Raw genomic sequence first — 18,669 nt, forward strand, 5'->3', positions numbered from 1 at the left:
GGAGACGTAACGGGAGCAGTTGGTGGTACACCGGCTGAGACTGATTTTGGTGGTAGGCAAATACAAACGGAGGGTCAGAGACGACGAGGAAGCGTCGAGTGGGAAAAAAAATGATATCAGTGAAGATGATATGGAAAACCTTACCCAGCGTCTTAAAAAACTTCGTGGGGGTAGACTTCCAAATTTTACAGTTGCTGAGCTGACTGAAAATATTAAATTCGTGGAAAAATTAGACCTCAATACACAGATCTCCACCATCTGGAAAAATTATATAGAACAAAAATTACATAGACCATTCAAATTAGACGGTGGTAAAACGTTTAAGTCCAGTACAACATGGTCAATGACCGATAAAGGTATTTTTGTTGAATACAATAAGAGAAAAATCAAACTGACCCACGACAAAAATCCTCGAAAATTTCTAGCTCCTAGCACCTTGAAAGATAATTATGGCAGTGGAGGTACAAGCTTTGTAAGGGATATCCTTGGGGTTGCGGACTTTTCGAGCAGCACTAAAAAAACACAGCGACAAGCTGAAAAAGCGTCGGTCAGCGTAAGAGATGTACCACAGCTTACCAGTACACCCGCTGGTATACCAATCAACGCTAAAAGAGTTTTGAAGAGTCTTCATCATTCAACCCAGGACACAGATGGCTTAGCCAATGAACTGGCAAATGATCCTCTTGTAGATCATGAAGAAATCCGAAATTTTTTAACCGAACAAGGACAACTCAAGAAGCTGTCTGATGTCTATGAGCACCTTGTCCGAAGAAGGAATGAAAAGGAAACTGAACTGAAAGAATTAAAGTCTAAGGGCGCAGTTCGGTCAGTTTTACTGACCGAACTTACGAAGGTGATGAAGGAGAGCCTCTGCTACCTGTCAGCGAAGAAGATGCTGAAAGAGCTAGGGAGCTTGAAAGTGATATCAAAGAGTTTGACAACGCCATCGCAGATCAAGATGCCAAGGTCAGAAATTCGCTTCAGCGTCTGCGAAGATCGATCGAAAGTTTCATAGACAGCGATGCTACCACGGGAAGTCGGATTCGAGAACTCTTTAGACGAGAGGGTGTTACCATAGTTTCGCTGCTCACAGCCATCGGAATGACGATAGCAACCGTCGTCGAGGCCATTGAGTTAGCCACCAAATCCGCAGTCTCAGCAATCACACCGAAGCCTCCAGAACCAAAACCAGGTCCTCCTAAACCAGACCAAGGTCCTGAACCTGGACCATCACCAGGACCCGAACCCCCACCAAAGCCTAAAACTTGGACCGATTGGATTAAGGATCAGCTCAAGAAAATAGCCAATCTCCTTTTGAAACTCGGAGACAAAGCTTTGATCGCACTTCCAGGGATCATCGGAGCTGTTGTGAATTTCTGTCTCAAAGCTGCGGGGTCTGTTGCTGGATTTCTAGCTGATCACATATGGACATTAGCTTTGGGTGTTGGAATTTTGTTGTACACTACAGTTATGGAATTTGTCAAAAAGAAATAGAAAAAAAATCTTTTCACTAGAATTTAGTGAGAAGACTTTTTGTGTGTGTTACCGAGTTTAATCCAACTGAAATTGAATCGTCTGCAACGCGTGAGCTAACACATACCCTCATATCAAAAAATTAATTATATCACGCTGATATTGATCAAGATCAAGATCAAGATCAAGATCTTGAGTCAAGGGAAAATTTAATCGACCGTTTGCCAAAAAAATAAGAAAATTGCAGCGGCTGCAAAAAATAGAGAAAGCTTTTTTTCTCATCATGCATTAGAGGCTCTTCAGTCAAGGGTGGACTTTCAACCCTTTCAGTCAAGGGTGGACTTTCAACCTCCTCTAAAAACAACGGACTTTCCTCAGGAGCACTGTCTCCAACATTCAGTCGAGAGTCGGTGTTTACGTCTGAGTTTAGCCCTATCTGCATGTCATCCGTGGTGATTTGGATAAAATTGTTGTATCCGTTTACGGATCCCACGAGGATTTCCATATTGCTCGGAAGCAAGTAAAGTCCGTGACCCACAACAAAATCCAGTTTGCTTTGAGCATACTGAAGAGTTCTTTGGTATCTGTCGATCGAGTCCGGAAGATCCACGACCGAGTTGATCGCATCCTCGACGTTCGCTAGAAATCGTTTCTGAGCGTCGAACGCCTTGCCAGAACGCAGGATGCGGATCTGGCTTGAGCTTGGGATCCGAGAATTGCCCACGTGTAAGTCCTGATGGAGTCGTTGATTCTCGAAACTCCCGCACGTGTGAAACCCTCGTTCCAAGTGTCTGCTCCGAAGCTGCCGATGGCAGCCATGGCATCTCCTTTCCGAATGGATCTGTCGGTTATATCCGGATCGTGATCGAACAGCTGTTCAATGTATAGAATTTTGTCAGTCTGCTTGTCCACGCCTCCGCAGCTGTCCGCATCAAAGTGAACTTTCCAGTCCATCGACTGACTGTAGTTTCCTCCGTTGGTAAGCTTCGACCATTTTTTGGTGGTCACGAATTTCCAGTCGTAAAATTGTTTGTTGAAGAAGTAACTGCCCATTCCGTTGGAAAGATCGAACTTTTGTCTCCAGTTAGCTCTCGTGGACACTCCAAATTCGTTGCAAATTCTTTCGTAAGCGTGGGTGTCGATCCCGTTGTTCAGAGGATTGAAGGATTCCTCCGAGGGTAGTGGACAGGACATTTCCGACAGGATTCTTCTGATCTGATAATATGCGTGAAATCTGAACACGGATCGAATCATCGGATCTTTGTGACTGAGAAGTTCTTTGGACACCCGCATCCTGACGTGGCGCACCAGACCGCGAAGTTCAGCTGGTTTTGCCAAAATTGCAGCTGGTTGGAGAGCCAGTCATCGTACACCTCTTTTGCCGTGACTCTCGGAAGTTTGTACTTTTGCCACAAACTGGAAAATCTTACGTAAAATTTTCCTTTTTTGTTGACTTGAATTTCTTGATTCACAAGACTGAAACCGTGCGTCGGTTCGAATACTCCTCCAGTTCTCATTTTATTGAAAGATAAAAGAAAAATGTTTGTCACAATTACTGGTGAAGGTCCCTACAGACTGAGTCAAACTATAGAAAACACAAACGGAAATCTGAAAATCGGAATCAAAAGTATCAGCGGACGAGTTGGTTGGTACAACATCAAAAAGAACTGGATTGAGGTACACACTTGAAGGAGGATCTCCCTCAGAACCTATAATTATCCCTCCAGGATTGTGGAATTTTGAATCCCTGACCAAATGGTTCACCGACGAAATTGTCGGACTGGAATTTGCACTCAACGAAGAAACGGAAAGATCGTTATGACTATTCCAGAGAACTATGAAATCTGGTTTCCCAAGCAAGTGCTGAATCTATTGGGAATTGATAACTCTGATTGGCTAAGAGCTGGAGAACACGAAGGAGATCGCGCGATCGAGTTCTTACCCAAGGATCGAGATTTACCTTCGACAGCTAAATATTTCGAAAAATCTTTATTGTAACGACAAAGATGGTATTTTAAGGGGTTCACAATTACTCGGGTTTATCCCCCTCTCAAACAATCCTTTCGGTGAATATTTTTCCTTAAATTATAACAAACCTGATTTGATAGCATTGACACAGTCGAGCATTCATGAGCTGGATTTTGACTTCAGAGTAGTTTGGAGATGGGGCGAAAAACTGGATAACCATGAGCAGCCTATGGATTTACGATTATTGATAAAATAAAAGAAAAAAATGAGTATTCGTGGACCACGATTTAAAACTAAGCCACCCTCGGACAACACCGTCCAGGATCTTTCAACCTACGTCAGAAAGACTGGGGCAAGAATGACTGGAAGGATTAATATGGGAGGAAAAAAATAACAAATTTAGGTGAAGCAACAGATCCTGAAGACGCGGTCACAAAGGCGGAAGTAGGAAGACTTACGAGTTATCTAAACGGCATAAAGTTGAACACAGCCGGAGGATTCATGACGGGGCCTCTAGACATGGGTGAGGAAAAAATAACCAACGTGGGAACAGCGACGGATGATAAGGACGTTGTAACCAAAAAATACGTGGACAATTTAGTTCGACATGAGCACGACACAAGTTTGCACACGTTCTAGGCAGATTCATGGTGTGGATGAACGAAGACGGGACGCACTACGCTTCGATTAGAGCTCAGAAGAATACAGATCTGGATGAGAACAAGCTAATAGAGATCAAAGATGGACAAAACACCACGTTCAACGCAAAACCGATGCAAATAGGAATCACCGGGCTAATTTTACAATGCTACCCAATCCTGGCAAGGATCTGAGAATTATGCGACTAAGTAGACCGCTGCAATTTTATTTCAATGAACCACATTCCATCAATCAACCCTGGAACCTTTCCTTTTCGGCAAAACAAGATCATGCTATGTCCACAGTCCTTATGGAATTTCAAACCGGCAGGAATATCAAGCGGATAACCATCTTATGGAATGCTAACTCCGTGAGTTTCAGGATAACGAACGGTGTCTCAGAAAATATCTTTTCTACGTCAGTTACCATCGACTCGAATGTCCTCAATCATTTTTCGATAGAGTACGTCTCTAATAATTTATGTTTTTGGGTTAATGGCGAACGTAGGGAGATGTACAATATATCCCCTCTAGCAAATTTGATCGAATCACCATAGACATTGATCAGCTGGGAATTCTCAGTTTTACTGAAAAGAACCTCAGCAAACAGGAGATCATCCAGCACTTCGTGCAACACCACGTTTTAAACTTTACGGATGATGAAGTTCTAGTTGACTAATTAAATAAAAGGATGAAGAAACCTACAGCACCGCAAATGTACCCTGATCTTCCACAGGGAGAGGACCGACAGGACCAGGGAGTCCAATTTCGACTAAGTAAGATATCCGAAATCCGCAACTCCCTCGAAAAGGAAGTTGACCAAAGAGATCAACTAAGGAGAAAATACAAAACAGTATGGAATGTGTTTTACAACACGGCTCAAGTAGCAGGACTCGTCGCGGTTGGAAGCGGAACGGGAGCTGGCGGGACTCGGGCCACGGGTGTGGGAGCTTTCGTAAGCATTCCTCTCGGAGGAATAGCAATTTTTGGAGGTGTCCTTAGTGGAGCATGCGTGGCTCTCGGAAAAGCAACCATGAAGAAGGTCGAGAAGCACGAAAGCGTCAAAAGAACCGCAGAGTCCAGTTTGAACACGGTGAACGATCTGGTGTCTAGAGCTCTTGAAGATGGGGTTGTGAGCAATGAGGATTTCCATCACATTCTGCGGGAAAAGGAAAACTACCGAGGTCACAAGGCTGGAATCAAGCACAGAACCAGAGCGGATCTAATTGAACTTACGGCTGATAGAGAACGTGAAATTCGTACAGAGGCGGAACAGGCTGGATTGGAAAGGGAAAAAAAAGAAACGATGGAAGCCCTCCGAGATACTCTGAAGTCGTAAACAACATTCTGCCTAAAATAGAATTTAAGTTCGTTTTGTACAAATAACCACGTTTAAATAAAATGGATCTTCCAAATCTAACGGATGACAACTGGGTTGAGAACCTGAAAGCGTACGGAAAGTATCGGAAAGAAATGTGGGATGATGAAAAAAAACCATGCGGTGTTTGGAGATGGTACTATGACGAAAAAAAAACAAAAATGAAGGCTGAGATGGTGTTTGATGATAATTATCCCACGTATATAACATGTTGGTACAAAACGGATTAGTAAAAGCTGAAGGTAGATACAAAGACGGCGCACCTAGAGAACCGTGGGAATTTTGTGCTGGACGGGATCCTTTAGTTACTGGATACGCCGCATTTGTAGTAACCTACTTGATTACAACCATTTTAAACTGGGTGTGGTAAACTACAACAAAAAAAACCTCTTGTGATTAATAATCACAAGAGGTTTTTTTATTTCTGCACGACCTACTCATTCTGTCTCTTTAGCATCGTTGTAGGCTTTTAAAATTTCTGTCATGCGTTTAGCTTCCATCCTGATTCTTCTCTCGGGAGAATCCAAAAGAGCACTAGTAAAAATCCAAAATGAAATTATCATCTTTTATTTCATGAAATTTATCCACAAAACCAAATTTGTCTCGGTAATTTTTAACATAATCGTGTCTTTTTTCCCAATTGGTAGTTCATTCATAACAAAATCTATTAACTTTTCCGATATTTTTATTTCTTAGAATCTCAAAAAAAAAATCCAGGGAGGTTTTAAACACAATTTCATACTATATCTATTTTTGTACCACTTAACAAAACACAATATTAAGTTAACAGCTTGATGTCTAACCTTTTCTCCATTGTACCCGCTTGCCGCGACAAATAAGTTTCCAAGACTAGTCCCATTCCACATGAAAAAATTTCCCTTAGACGCATCTTCTAATTGTTGAAATATTTCATCATCGGAGCATTCAAAATATAGAGAATCAGCCATTTATTTTTCGATAATACAGGACGTGGTCAAAATTGGTAGTGCTCCATTCTTTGCAGAGTCTGACGATGTTTTCGCGTCCACTCAACGCTGCACTTTCTATCGCGCCGTCGAAATCGGTAGCGCCAGATTCTTTGCAGAGTATGACGATATCTTCGTATCCACCGAATGCGGCACCCATCATCGCGCTGTAAAGATCGGTGGCACCGAACTCTATACAGAGCTTGACGATGTTTTTGTGCCCACGTAATGCAGCACACTTCATCGTTTCGTTAAATTCAAGAGCACCGGATTCTTTACAGAGTCTGACAATGTTTTCATTACCGATTATCGCAGCACCTATCATCCCAAGGTCAAAATAAGTAGCTCCCAATTCTTTACAGACTTTATCCATGTTTTTATAATCGTTTGATGAGATGTAAACTGTTTCATCATTATCATTCTTAACAACGTAGTATAACCCCGAGCTAAGTGACTCCGGTGAACCGATTTGTACCTTTTCATCCATGAGTTTTGTAATTTTAGCTAGTGTTTGTAATTGATCCATTTTGTTTTTATTAATTGGGATTTTCTTAAACCAAAAATTATTTTTTATTAATCGGGAAAAAATTAAAATAATTTTTGGAAAAATTATTTTAATTTTTTTTGAGGATTTTTGAATTTTGAGATGCAGGGGAAAAAATTCCCTGCATTTTTTTTTTTTTTAGGTTGTAAGGAATTTTTTACTGTGTAATTCTGTGTTGTTGTTTGTTCTGTGTAATTTTTTTTGTTACACTTTCCCCTGCATTTTGCCCTGAAAAAATTGGTACTAAGGTTACACAGCATTTCTGTGATTTTATGTGTAATTTGGTGGTTGGGGTCGATTTACACGGAAAATGACAGAATTGTGCCCGGATGCCCCTTCCCCTTCTACTCCTGATTTTCAGAAGCAGTTCAAGTTGACTGTTGATGCCAGTGACATAGGCTGTGGAGGTGTTGTGATGCAAGAGGGTGAAGATCAAATAGATCACCCCATTTGTTACTTTTCAAGGAAATTCAACAAGCACCAGAGAAATTACTCCACAATTGAGAAGGAGTGTCTAGCATTGCTATTAGCATTGCTACATTTTGATGTGTATTTGGGTACCACAGTATACCCTGTGCTTGTTTTCACAGATCACAATCCCTCACCTTCATCAACAGGATGAAGAACAAAAATCAAAGACTGGTGAGGTGGAGTTTGACCTTGCAAGAGTACAATCTGGACATCAAACATATTAAGGGAAAAGACAATGTAATGGCTGATGCCTTGTCCAGAATTGCACAAAAACTGACAAACAAAAATTCCTTTTAAAAAGGAACTTGTGTGACAAGTAGTCACTGTGTATGTTGAGTTAAGCACTCAATGTTAACATTAAGTTGAAGTTGATGTAAAAGAAGAAAACAATTAAGAAAGTTTTCATTACATTCAAACTTTCTTCTTTTAAGGGGAGGTGTGATGTGCCCTGAGTAATTTAATTTGATGATTTATCTTTGTTTACAAAGTTACATGAGTGATGACATTTTGGGAATTCCCTCTCAAATTGAGCAAAACAAGTTGAATCATATCTAATTGGGAAGATTGGGAAACCCCCCTTCAGATTGTAAAGAGATGACATCATATATGGGATTCCCCTCAGGAAGTGATGTAATGGGATTTCCCCTCAGGAAGTGATGTCATGTGAAAGGTTTATGTTATAATTAAGACTTTGGAATTCCCCAGATTGAGCATAATCTGAAGGCAGTAAATGGCCCAGAATAGAATGGGGGTTTTCCCAAGCTTGGTATATAATAAGAAAATGTAAACAATGATTCACAGTTGATAGTGTTGATCTGGGCTATGCTTACAGTCCAATTCCTTGAGAGTAAGGAAATTACAAACCAGAAATATTTTATGTAGTCAAAGTACTACTATTTACCAGTGTTGTCGGAGAAGATCTAGAATACGTCAAAGAACGTTATTCTTCCAAGAAAGGAAATATATTCTTCTGTCGACTTGCTGAAGTCTGGTATTTTGATTCAACGCAACTGTCAGAATAAGTGGGGACAACTGCATCGCAGTCCTGCTTCCTGAAGATATTGTGTGAAAGGTGGAAATAGCACCAAGTTTGGAGAAAGCAGCGCAAGGAGTTAAATTTGGAGAACTGCGCAAGGAGTTTAGCATAGGAGAACGGAGCAAGGAGTTTAGCATAGGAGGACGGCGCAAGGAGTTTAGTATAGGAGAATTGCGCAAGGAGTTGTAAACGTGTTTGGAGAACACCATTTTCGTGTAAGGATTTTATACGCAAGGAGTTATCAATGCAAGTGTGCAAAGGACTTCGCTGATTGTCGCAGGACAAGTGAATAGGGATATATTACATCAGTCGTCCAGAACATTACAAGAACTTTATGATCACCAAGAAGAAGAATGCTGGCTAAGTACAAAATAGATAAAGAGTGATTATATTTGATTAATGTATATGTGCATTTGTAGTCATTATATTGTACCAAACGAAACTTGCTTTCAATTAAAGACTTAGATTTTGTTAGCTTAAACGAACAGTGTATTTGTGTTGTGCATTCGTGTGAGTTCGGGTAAAAGGTGATTTTGGCCTTGAGTCAAGTACGACTCGTAACAACATGCATACGTATAGCGATTACTATTATAGAGTAATATAGATATGGACATGGCAGCTTTAATACATTCTGATGTGTAATCGATCAGCAATTTAGCATTCAATTTATTTAAATGAAGTGCCTAAAGTCAGGTGGGTGGTAAAGATGATTGCATCAAGAGCTAAAGCCTCCCTTGTAGACTTCAGACCGACACACGCACACATTTGGGATACATGAGAACAATGGCACCACTTTACACATGACTGCCCTACCCTTACACATGACTGTATTGTGGTCACTTATTGATACTCGCCTGTTGTGTAGAGCATTAAGCGCTCCACAGACTCCGAGTATTGTACGTACAATATTGTATGTAACATATATACGTTATTTAATCTATTGCCATTCTATTTCCAGTAATGTTTTTAGTTCTAACGAATGTTTGATGACGAAAAATCGATAATATGTTACATACAATATCTAGCAGAAATATATTATCGATTTTTCGTCATCAAACATTCGTTAGAACTTAAACATTACTGGAAATAGAATGGCAATAGATTAAATATCGTATATATGTTACATACAATATTGTACGTACAATAAAAAGTCTGCATACCGATTTGGATCTGGAAGGTTTAAAAGGGAAGATAAACTTGGACAATAGAGCTGTCAACTAATTGATGGTTCCGACTTCCTTAGAATCCCAAATGCTTCCCTAGATAGGCAGATGTCTAAATTGAAAAGAAAATGGATTTTGTAAGAAAATGAGAGACAACCAAGCAGGCTTCAGAAAGGGTCATTCTTGTCAAGACCAAATTTTCAGCCTAAACCAGATCATTGAGAAGTGTTTGGATCAACAGCTACCCTGCCTCATTTATTTGACTCAGTGCACAGACCCTCCCTTTGGGAAATCCTCCGCATCTATGGAATACCTCCCAAGATAATTAACATCATAAGGAGTTCATATCGGGACACAACATGTGCAGTGAAAGCAGAAGGACCCTTTCTAGCTGGTTCAAGATCATCACCGAGTCAGACAGGGTGACATCTGGTCTCCATTACTCTTTGGCTTAGCCATTGACTTCATCATGAAAAGGGCTGTTGATGAAAACAACAGAGGATTAATCCTATTGCCAAGGAGGAGTTCAAGATATCCAGAAGAAAAGTTAGCTGATCTGGATTATGCTGATGATATAGCTCTCCTTGAAGAGACTGGTGTCAAGATGGCAGAGACGACCGAAGCCATCCGCGTTACTGCCGGTAAACTAGGACTCCAGATGAGCTATAAGAAGACAGAGATCATGTCCATCAGCCGATCCAATGTTACAAAACCAGCTGTCCACCTAGGCAATGAAGGTCTCATCAAAGTAGTTGACCATTTCAAGTACCTTGATGCCTACTGCAGTGCTGACGGGTCTAATGTCAAAGAACTGAACAACAGAATTGGCAAGGTGTGGAAGGATCGTAACATCAACCTGGAGACCAAGCTGAAGTTCTACAATGCTTATGTACTCTCCACACTCCTTTATGCCGCTGAGTGCTGGACACTCAAAGAGAGGGACGAGGCTAGACTTGATGCCTTTGACATGCGCTGCCAACGCAAAATCCTTCAAATGATATGGTCACAGCATATATATCAAACAGCCGTATTCGATCCAAGACCAAACCGCCCCAACTCACATCAGTTATCAGAAAGCGCCGCCTACAGTGGTTTGGCCATCTGCAACGAATGGACGAAGACCGCATCCCCAAGAGGCTCTATCTTTGGAAGCCAACCCATGGGAAGCGCAAACCTGGTCGTCCTAAGACATCATGGAGAGGCGTCATCCACAGAGACATCTCAAGGCTGGACCTAGGGTGGACTGTAAAGGAGGCTGAGGTTGCAGCTCTGGACCGTAGGACTTGGAAGCATCTCTTGAGCCAGGCAGCATGTGCAGAAATGCATGAAGCTGACTGGTAGGTAGGTAGGTATGCAAAGCAGAGCTCCCTTAATCTTAGTCCTGCCAGCAAGACTTCAGATAGGGACCTGAAGTCTTGCAGCAGTACATAGGGATGCACTGTACGTTAAAAGAAATCCAAACTTCAAGCATCAAGAAATACATACCTTGTATTTGTCAGTTTTACCTCAGAGATGCTGTAGACCCTCTCTACACAGTAAACATCACAAGTAGAATGCTGCTCAATATGATAAATCCAAATCATGAAAATCAAGACATTTTGCAGAGCAATATTTTGACCACTTTTGCACTAAGTAAATTACTCCATGATGAAGATTGCAGGTTTTGCCAACTCAGGGAATTTTGAACCCACCCAAAAGATGAGATCAATGTTGATCAATTACCACAACTTTGTGAGTAGACTACATGTAGTACAGTGGGATTAAAATCATCCACGCATGCCCAAACCCTGGTACAATGGGATTAAAATTATTAGTGCATGCCCAATCTGTCCTGGAGAGAGTTCCTCAGCTACATGTACACTTAGAGCCCAAAATGAGCCCACATATTGTGATGTTTCTTATTTGTGGAATAGATATCAATAGAGTGCACTGTAACTCTAGGTATGACGAGTTACTGGAACTACCTTAATCTTTGTGTGCATTTACTGCATTATCCATACCGGTACCTATAGTATGACCACTTAAGTCACTATTGCCCATGCAGGGAAGAATTACTGACCCAACTTTACCCTGTTTTATGCCAGTGGCATAGCCAGGATTTTGGAACCGAGGGGGCACAACTTGTACATGTACCGACGGAAATATTTTTTGCCGACGGAAGTTGTGATTTGTTGACCCCAATTTTTTTTGCATGGTTTGAAAAAGTGAAGAGCAAAAAAAAAGGATATTAGTAGGGATGACCAATGAACCATCAACTTGATTAGAACACTCCCATAGACATGCAGGGAGCTCAACTGTGCACTGCTTGCACAGACATTTAGAAATTGAGCTCATTCTTTTATTTTTCATTATTTTCTGTAAAAATTGGAGATGTTAATGCCAATTATGTTTTGTAACTATCCTGCAAATTACAGCAACATAACTTATTTGGTTTTTCTGTAAGTGTGAGTCAAAATTGGTCCATCGCCAGAGTGCGCTTAATTGCCAGTGGCCAAATGCAGCACTGCTCAGAATGGCACAAAATATTCAAATGAATAAGATCAGGTGAACACCTTGACCTACTGAGCTGTAATTTGGCAGAGTTGTCGTTATTACCTCTATCATACCCTCTGTAAAAAGGTTTAAAAAAAGTAGATCTCGAGTTAAAAATTAAATCACCAGCTTCCCTTTGGAATTTCCATACACCTTTCGAATCATGTTAAATAGACACCTTTCTGAACATAAATGTGAAGTTTCGTGCTCATTTGATGTATTTTTCACCTGATCTCAACCCTAAACATTTTCTTATATTTATACCATCTGCACTGACTTGCTGCTATACACGCATTGGAGCTGTACTTTTAAAATACTGCGCCTAATCAATAATGAGTCTTTTACTCCATTGTTAAAGTACTGTGCTCCCTGTAGCATATGGAGTGACCAGGCCCTAGAGTGTGATGTACATGTAGCAGATGACAGTATTCATTCAAGCCTATCAAGGTCAGTTATTAGCCACTTGATGAATGGCTGGGCATTATCACTGTTCTTCAAGATAAATTACGTATAAAATATTTTAATAGACTAAGATGCATGTCTTTACATCGCTGGCCTAAATTGCTTTATAATGTCACAAATGTAATGTATATTTCAAACAAAGCCAAACACCTTCGGAGGATGTCACATCTACAAAATGTATTTATTGAATGTGGTATGGATCACATGTTTACTGATATGTCACTGTGTAATAACTGGGTTAACAAATGTATTAATATTCTTATTGATAACTCACATCGAAAATGGGAGAAGAACGCTATGTCTAAATCTTCTTTGTTAGATTATAACTTGATCAAAAACATGCCTCGTCTTGAAGGGTATCTGTTAAGTAACTTAGATTTCTATGCTGCATCTCTTAAATAAAAAGCACGCTCGAACACCTTACCACTCAATGGTAGAACCCATCATTGGAACGATGGTGCAACCCGTATTTGTCCATTATGTAAGAATGGGGTTGAAGATCTAAGGCACTTTATGTTTGTTTGTCACGCACTACAAAATGTCAGAGCCGCTGAATACCACACTCTTGAATATAATCTAAATGTAAACAACTTAGATTTTATCTGGCAGCTTTTTATATCAAGTGATTTAAATGTCAAGACATGTTTTATGTTAGGTATCTCCAGTGATTATTTTCTTGATGTTTATAATATTGATGTTGACTGTTTGTTAAGTATTTTTGACTCAGCATGTAAATCATTTTTAAAAAGAGCCTGGGCCATACGTAATAATTGTATAAAGTAAGTCGACGATCTCTTATTTTATCCTTTACATGTTTAATACTCGGCTCTTCATTCTGTAATTTCACGTATAATATAGTTTGTTTTCTGTGTACAGTCCCACTCGATCTGTCGGACACCGCTGCGATACCTACTCGATCGTAAATCGTTCACTATCGATATCGCCTCACTCAACCCAGTGACTTTAACGTAGCGCTGTTGCGCCTGGGCATCCGCAGCATCCCGCCCGGCCGGGTGTCTAGAGTTCGATTTTGGGCTTTCACTGTTTTAAATACTGTTTTAGTTGTTTAATTTTCTCTTGTTCCTTTTACATCTTTATGTTTTTCTATATTTTGTAATACCTTTGTAAAATTGTACATGAACGCACCGTCATGTAGACGAGTGCCGCTGTTTCACAAGCGTTGTTCAAATAAAATTATTATTATTATTATCAAAGAGATACCTTATGCTGCTGCCAATCACAATAGAGGTTATACATTTTGTTTAAACCCCAGAAGTGATATCAGGACAAAGCTGTGCATGTTAGTACTTGATTGTTTGGATTCCTATGTTGAAAATCCCTTGTAGTACATTAGTATTTTTTCTTATGTGTAGTGTATATTGTTGTGGAAAAAAGTTCACCTGGACTTTTGATTTTGTGCCACTTCAGCCATTATGGATGATTTTGAGCAAATGTTTTCTAAAAGCATGATTTCAGTGCCTTGGGTTGAAGAAATACTTAATGCTATTGACTAGTAAAGTGCCATTTCATAAGAAACCCCTTTGATACTTTCACAATATGTTTTATGCTAAAGTCCATGGTTTCCCTCAAAGTCAAAATAATTATTTTTGATGGGAATGGGTAAAAGCCAAGGGATCACAACATGTAAAGCTAAATGCTATGTAGGCCTACCGTACCCATTATAATTCTGCCCTAAATGACACTTGATGTACCCTGTGGAGCACAGGAGCAGTTACAGCCATGCCAGCCAGTGACCATCTATTTCATTCCGAAAATAACCATAAAACATCATAAAACATGTTCCAGTTATACATTTTCCCCCAAATTAGTGAATTTTATTTTTAATCTTCCTTGAATCCTGTTGATTTTCTTCTGTTTTTCCCTTCTCTTTTTTTTTTTTTTTTTTATGCAAAATTCTTCCCCAAAGCAAGGCAAGGGGTAAAATTATTCCCTCCCCTTTGGGGGCGATTAACGGAAGAATAGACACCCCTGTAAATAACACAGGCCTAGGCCTACCAGAACATTTTGTGATTCTTATTTCATCAAAATAATAACAAGAAATTACAAGTAACACTATTAAAAATCATGATTTTCCTAGTGGGGATTATGCACTTTCAGTTTCCCACGCGTTTGAACGCGAATTGGATTGCGTACTTTTTCGATGTCTAGTGAGCAAATTTCTTCAATATTTAGAGAAAATGATGTCAAATTTTCTATTCTAATATTGTTTGGTAATAATGTCTTTTGCCAATAGTATGTCTAGTGAGCAAATTTCTTCAATATTTTGAGAAAATGATGTCAAATTTTCTATTCTATATATTGTTTGGTACATGTAATAGGTCGCATGTCATAAGTTGGGTATGCAAAAAGGGTGGAGGGATTACACTTTTCTGAAAATTGCGTTACAAATTTGATTGGCTTTCCGTAACCCCATATCCTACAGCAGTGGTTGACACCCTCATTTTAAGCCTAATTTTATACTCTTTCAGTATACCGAAGCATATAATTATACATTATTCAGTAAAAAAATCACATCAGTTGAAATGAAATATGCCAGGGGTGGAGGAGCAGGCGGATGTGGAGCAGGCGGATGCGGTAGTGTACAATAGGGCCTATGAAAATTCACAAGTCAGCATGTCAAAACTACTGGTTACTTTTTCAAATCTAGTGAGGGTATGATGTATTGACAGCTTTGAATGTTGAATTCGTACAACTAAAACAATTACTGACTACTTTGTGGTACTACACCCCCTGATAAATTTTTTGACTAATTTTGCATTTTTCTCAAAGAGTAACTACACACTGGTAACAAAAGTTATGTATATTATAGGGGTAAGGAATCCAATTACTTCACTGAAATTTCAGTGATTCAAGACAAGGGGTTCATTATATATGTTAGGAAATGAGGTACATTCTAGCGGTACCTCTTTTCTTATCATAAATAACATACCGCTTGTCTTGTGTCACTGAAATTCAAGTGTAGTAACTGGATTCCTCAACCCTATAATATACATAACTTTTGTTACCTGTGTGTTATTATTTTTTGAGAAAAATGCAAAAATAGTCATAAATTTATCAAGAGGTGTAGTACCACCTTAAAGGGTTATAATCCATTTTTGTTTCCATTTTTGATGAAATCCTAGTTGAAATTCAGTATTTTTAGCAACATGCTAATGTACATTTCTCTTCTTGATATTCATTTCCTCAATAATAGAATAACCGTCTCGCTAATTACTCGTAAAAAGGTCATTGACCTTCACAATGTAATTAACATACGTACAATTATTTTAAATAGTTCATTTGAAGCATTAATGTATTGAGAACATATCCTCCAAATCTGATGACATTCTTGCATAAAATACAAATTTTACAGTCATTTTTGTAATTGAGGTCCGATTTGAGAAAAACGCATTTAAAAATTGAGATTTACATAGACGCCTGTGTATTAACTAATTAGTAATTAAGCATTATCTCGAAAATTAAGCATGTGTTAAGGTTAAAAAGGATGTTAATTATTAGAGGTTGTCAATATACAACATATCAAAAAATACTTTTTTTGCCATTTTTGACCATGTAATGGAAATTGTACCCAACTTATGACATGCGACCAATAATGTCTTTTGCCAATAGTATATTTTAAAGTTGTAATTTTGTGTTTTTGATCACAAAGATCGGATATTTTCGTTCCCGATTCGAATTCTGAACCCTTCGTAAGGCCAAGGGTGCCGATTTTGGCAGAACTTCCTTTTTGGATACTAAAATGCATTCGATCCTTAATTTTGTTTCAACCGAGTCTTAAATTAGCAAGCACAATAAGGTTGGTAGTATTTGGTACCACTTTTATATACATTGATGAAATTTTAAAGATTTTTTTTCAAGTTTCTAACCGGCGCAAATCGTTAAGTGTGTATTTTTTATTTACATCCAATATGGCGTAAGCCAGTCCTTAATATACATAGGTACGGCGATATAGTACTGGCAAGCGAGGCTAGATTTTCCTTCATTTTTCCTACCCGGCGATCGCACATCAGTGATAACGAGCATAAACGCTGTTTATGCCGGGTCTCGCCAATCACACGCGCCGTTACATAGCGTGTATCCATGGCTATTAAATTCATACTAATACTATATGGAGGCTTGGCCTAATATGCTGGTTTCATACTACCCTGCCGCTTGCCGCTGAGTGGCGTGGCGCACACGTATTGCAGACAAACGGACACAATCAAGGCTTGTCATTGGTTGAAACGCCCTGCCGCTTGCCGCTGCGGCAAGCGGCAGGAAAGTATTCACTCGGTCGGACATCCGGGAGCATTGTCCCCTTCGTCCCCTTTGCACAAGCGCGTGCATAGCAACCAGCTCAAGAAAGGGGAACTGCACATGCGTTGCACATGCGTACACTGCTTTTACAAGGCTATATTTCCCTTGTGACATTAGCCCGAGGTACTCACACCTCCGTCACTACGATTTCCACTGTCCTTCTCCGTACGAAGGTCTGAGACTCCTGAGCATATCTGGTCCAGGGTACACATAAAATACCACTTTTTCTCATAAATACCACTTCCTACCATTCCTCACGTGAAGATGAGACTTAAACAAAACATATTTGGTGCATGTTCGTAAATTTTGAGCACATTTGAGGATGTAAAAGACCAGACTTGTGACTGTTATCGTCGCCGTGTTTTGAACTCTTCCTATAAATAGATGCTGTCAGTGTGACGTCATCACCGCAACGTGTTTTCTCGGTGCCCCGTTTTTACGTACGTAGGGCATTCATGGCCCTAGACCTAGTGAGGAAGGAACAGGGCCATGATGTTTCGGGCTATTGTGACATCAGCCCGACCAAGAGAATGGAGGCTTAGGCCTAATATAAATAATTTTAAATCCTGCATATTTTTATACATGCATGTAAGCTTAAAATAATTTCCATCATCTGTGCAATCTGTTTACGTTTAAATCCAGCTTACCCTTTACATCCCTCACACGTGTATACATTATAATGGTTTCCAGTGGCTCTATCTGTACAAACTCGGCAAAAAAATAATCTCTTCTTCGTCGTCGACTTCGCCTTCCATTTCTACATGTTCTATTACGTTTATATCTAGCGTTCCTTGATCTAGAATCCCCACCCCCGATTCACTGCCTTGTTGCATTGGCTCTGCTGGAGACGAGCCCGGCGAGAAATTCTCCATGATTTTATTTTACTGGTAAATAATGAATGACAATTCAATGTAAATTTATTCCTGATAAAAACAAAGTACGGTAAGCTTAACTCTCTCGCTCGCCGGTACTTGCTGGTACGGAAACAGAACGTTTCGCCCCATACCGGTACGTACATACCACGACCAGTTCGCCCAATACACATAGGCCTACTTACACTGAAATCAATAACCAGAACCAGTTCGCCCCAATAAGGGGGTGCAATGATTATGTGTACCCCGGGTGGTGAATTCTCAAAATGGTCTGCCAAAAATCGCTTGCCCCCCTTTTGACGTGCCAAAAATCTTTGCCCCCCCTTACACATGCAAGATTTTGGGGAACCCGAATTTAAAACCTTAAATTGTCTTATCATATAATGCGAGCGCAGCGAGCAGGAAATTTTGCATATTTGAACGTGTTCCAAACATTTTCCTACGCCTTTTTAGGGCGTAAATATATTGGTACCCAAAATATCTGTGCCAAAATTGCTTGCCCCCACTTTCGACCTGCCAAAATCGCTTGACCCCCTTTTGATTCCGACCTGCCAAAAATGCTTGCCCCCCTTTGGCCTGCCAAAAATCTTTGCCCCCCTAATTCACCACCCCGGGGTACATAATTATTGCACCACCCCTAAGGGGCTGTGCAATAATTATGAGTGCTGGGGAGGGTAGAATTGGGGGGGGGCAAGAAATTTTTGGCGAGCCGAAAGGGGAGGCAAGCATTCAGTCCCGGGGGCACTTCAACTTTGGAGGTGACGCGTATGTAGGGCTGTTAAGACCCCTTTTTCAGCATCGCTGTCACCCAAAGACCCCATATTTTTTTACAAACACATGCTCTGTCCCG

The 18,669-nt window shown here is 40.0% G+C and overlaps 1 protein-coding gene across 1 annotated transcript in view; it reads right to left on the reverse strand.

Moving 5' to 3' along the window:
• Positions 1–17,908, reverse strand: part of LOC140170424 (steroid hormone receptor ERR1-like) — a 63,744-nt gene extending 45,836 nt beyond the window's left edge. Inside the window, exon 1 of the mRNA XM_072193795.1 lies at positions 17,595–17,908. The gene's annotated coding sequence lies outside the window, so the exon portion shown is untranslated. The remainder of the gene's footprint in view (positions 1–17,594) is intronic.
• Positions 17,909–18,669: the final 761 nt, after the last annotated feature.

This window comes from Amphiura filiformis, chromosome 14, assembly GCF_039555335.1.
Source record: "Amphiura filiformis chromosome 14, Afil_fr2py, whole genome shotgun sequence".
In the NCBI taxonomy this organism is placed as follows: Eukaryota; Metazoa; Echinodermata; class Ophiuroidea; order Amphilepidida; family Amphiuridae; genus Amphiura; species Amphiura filiformis.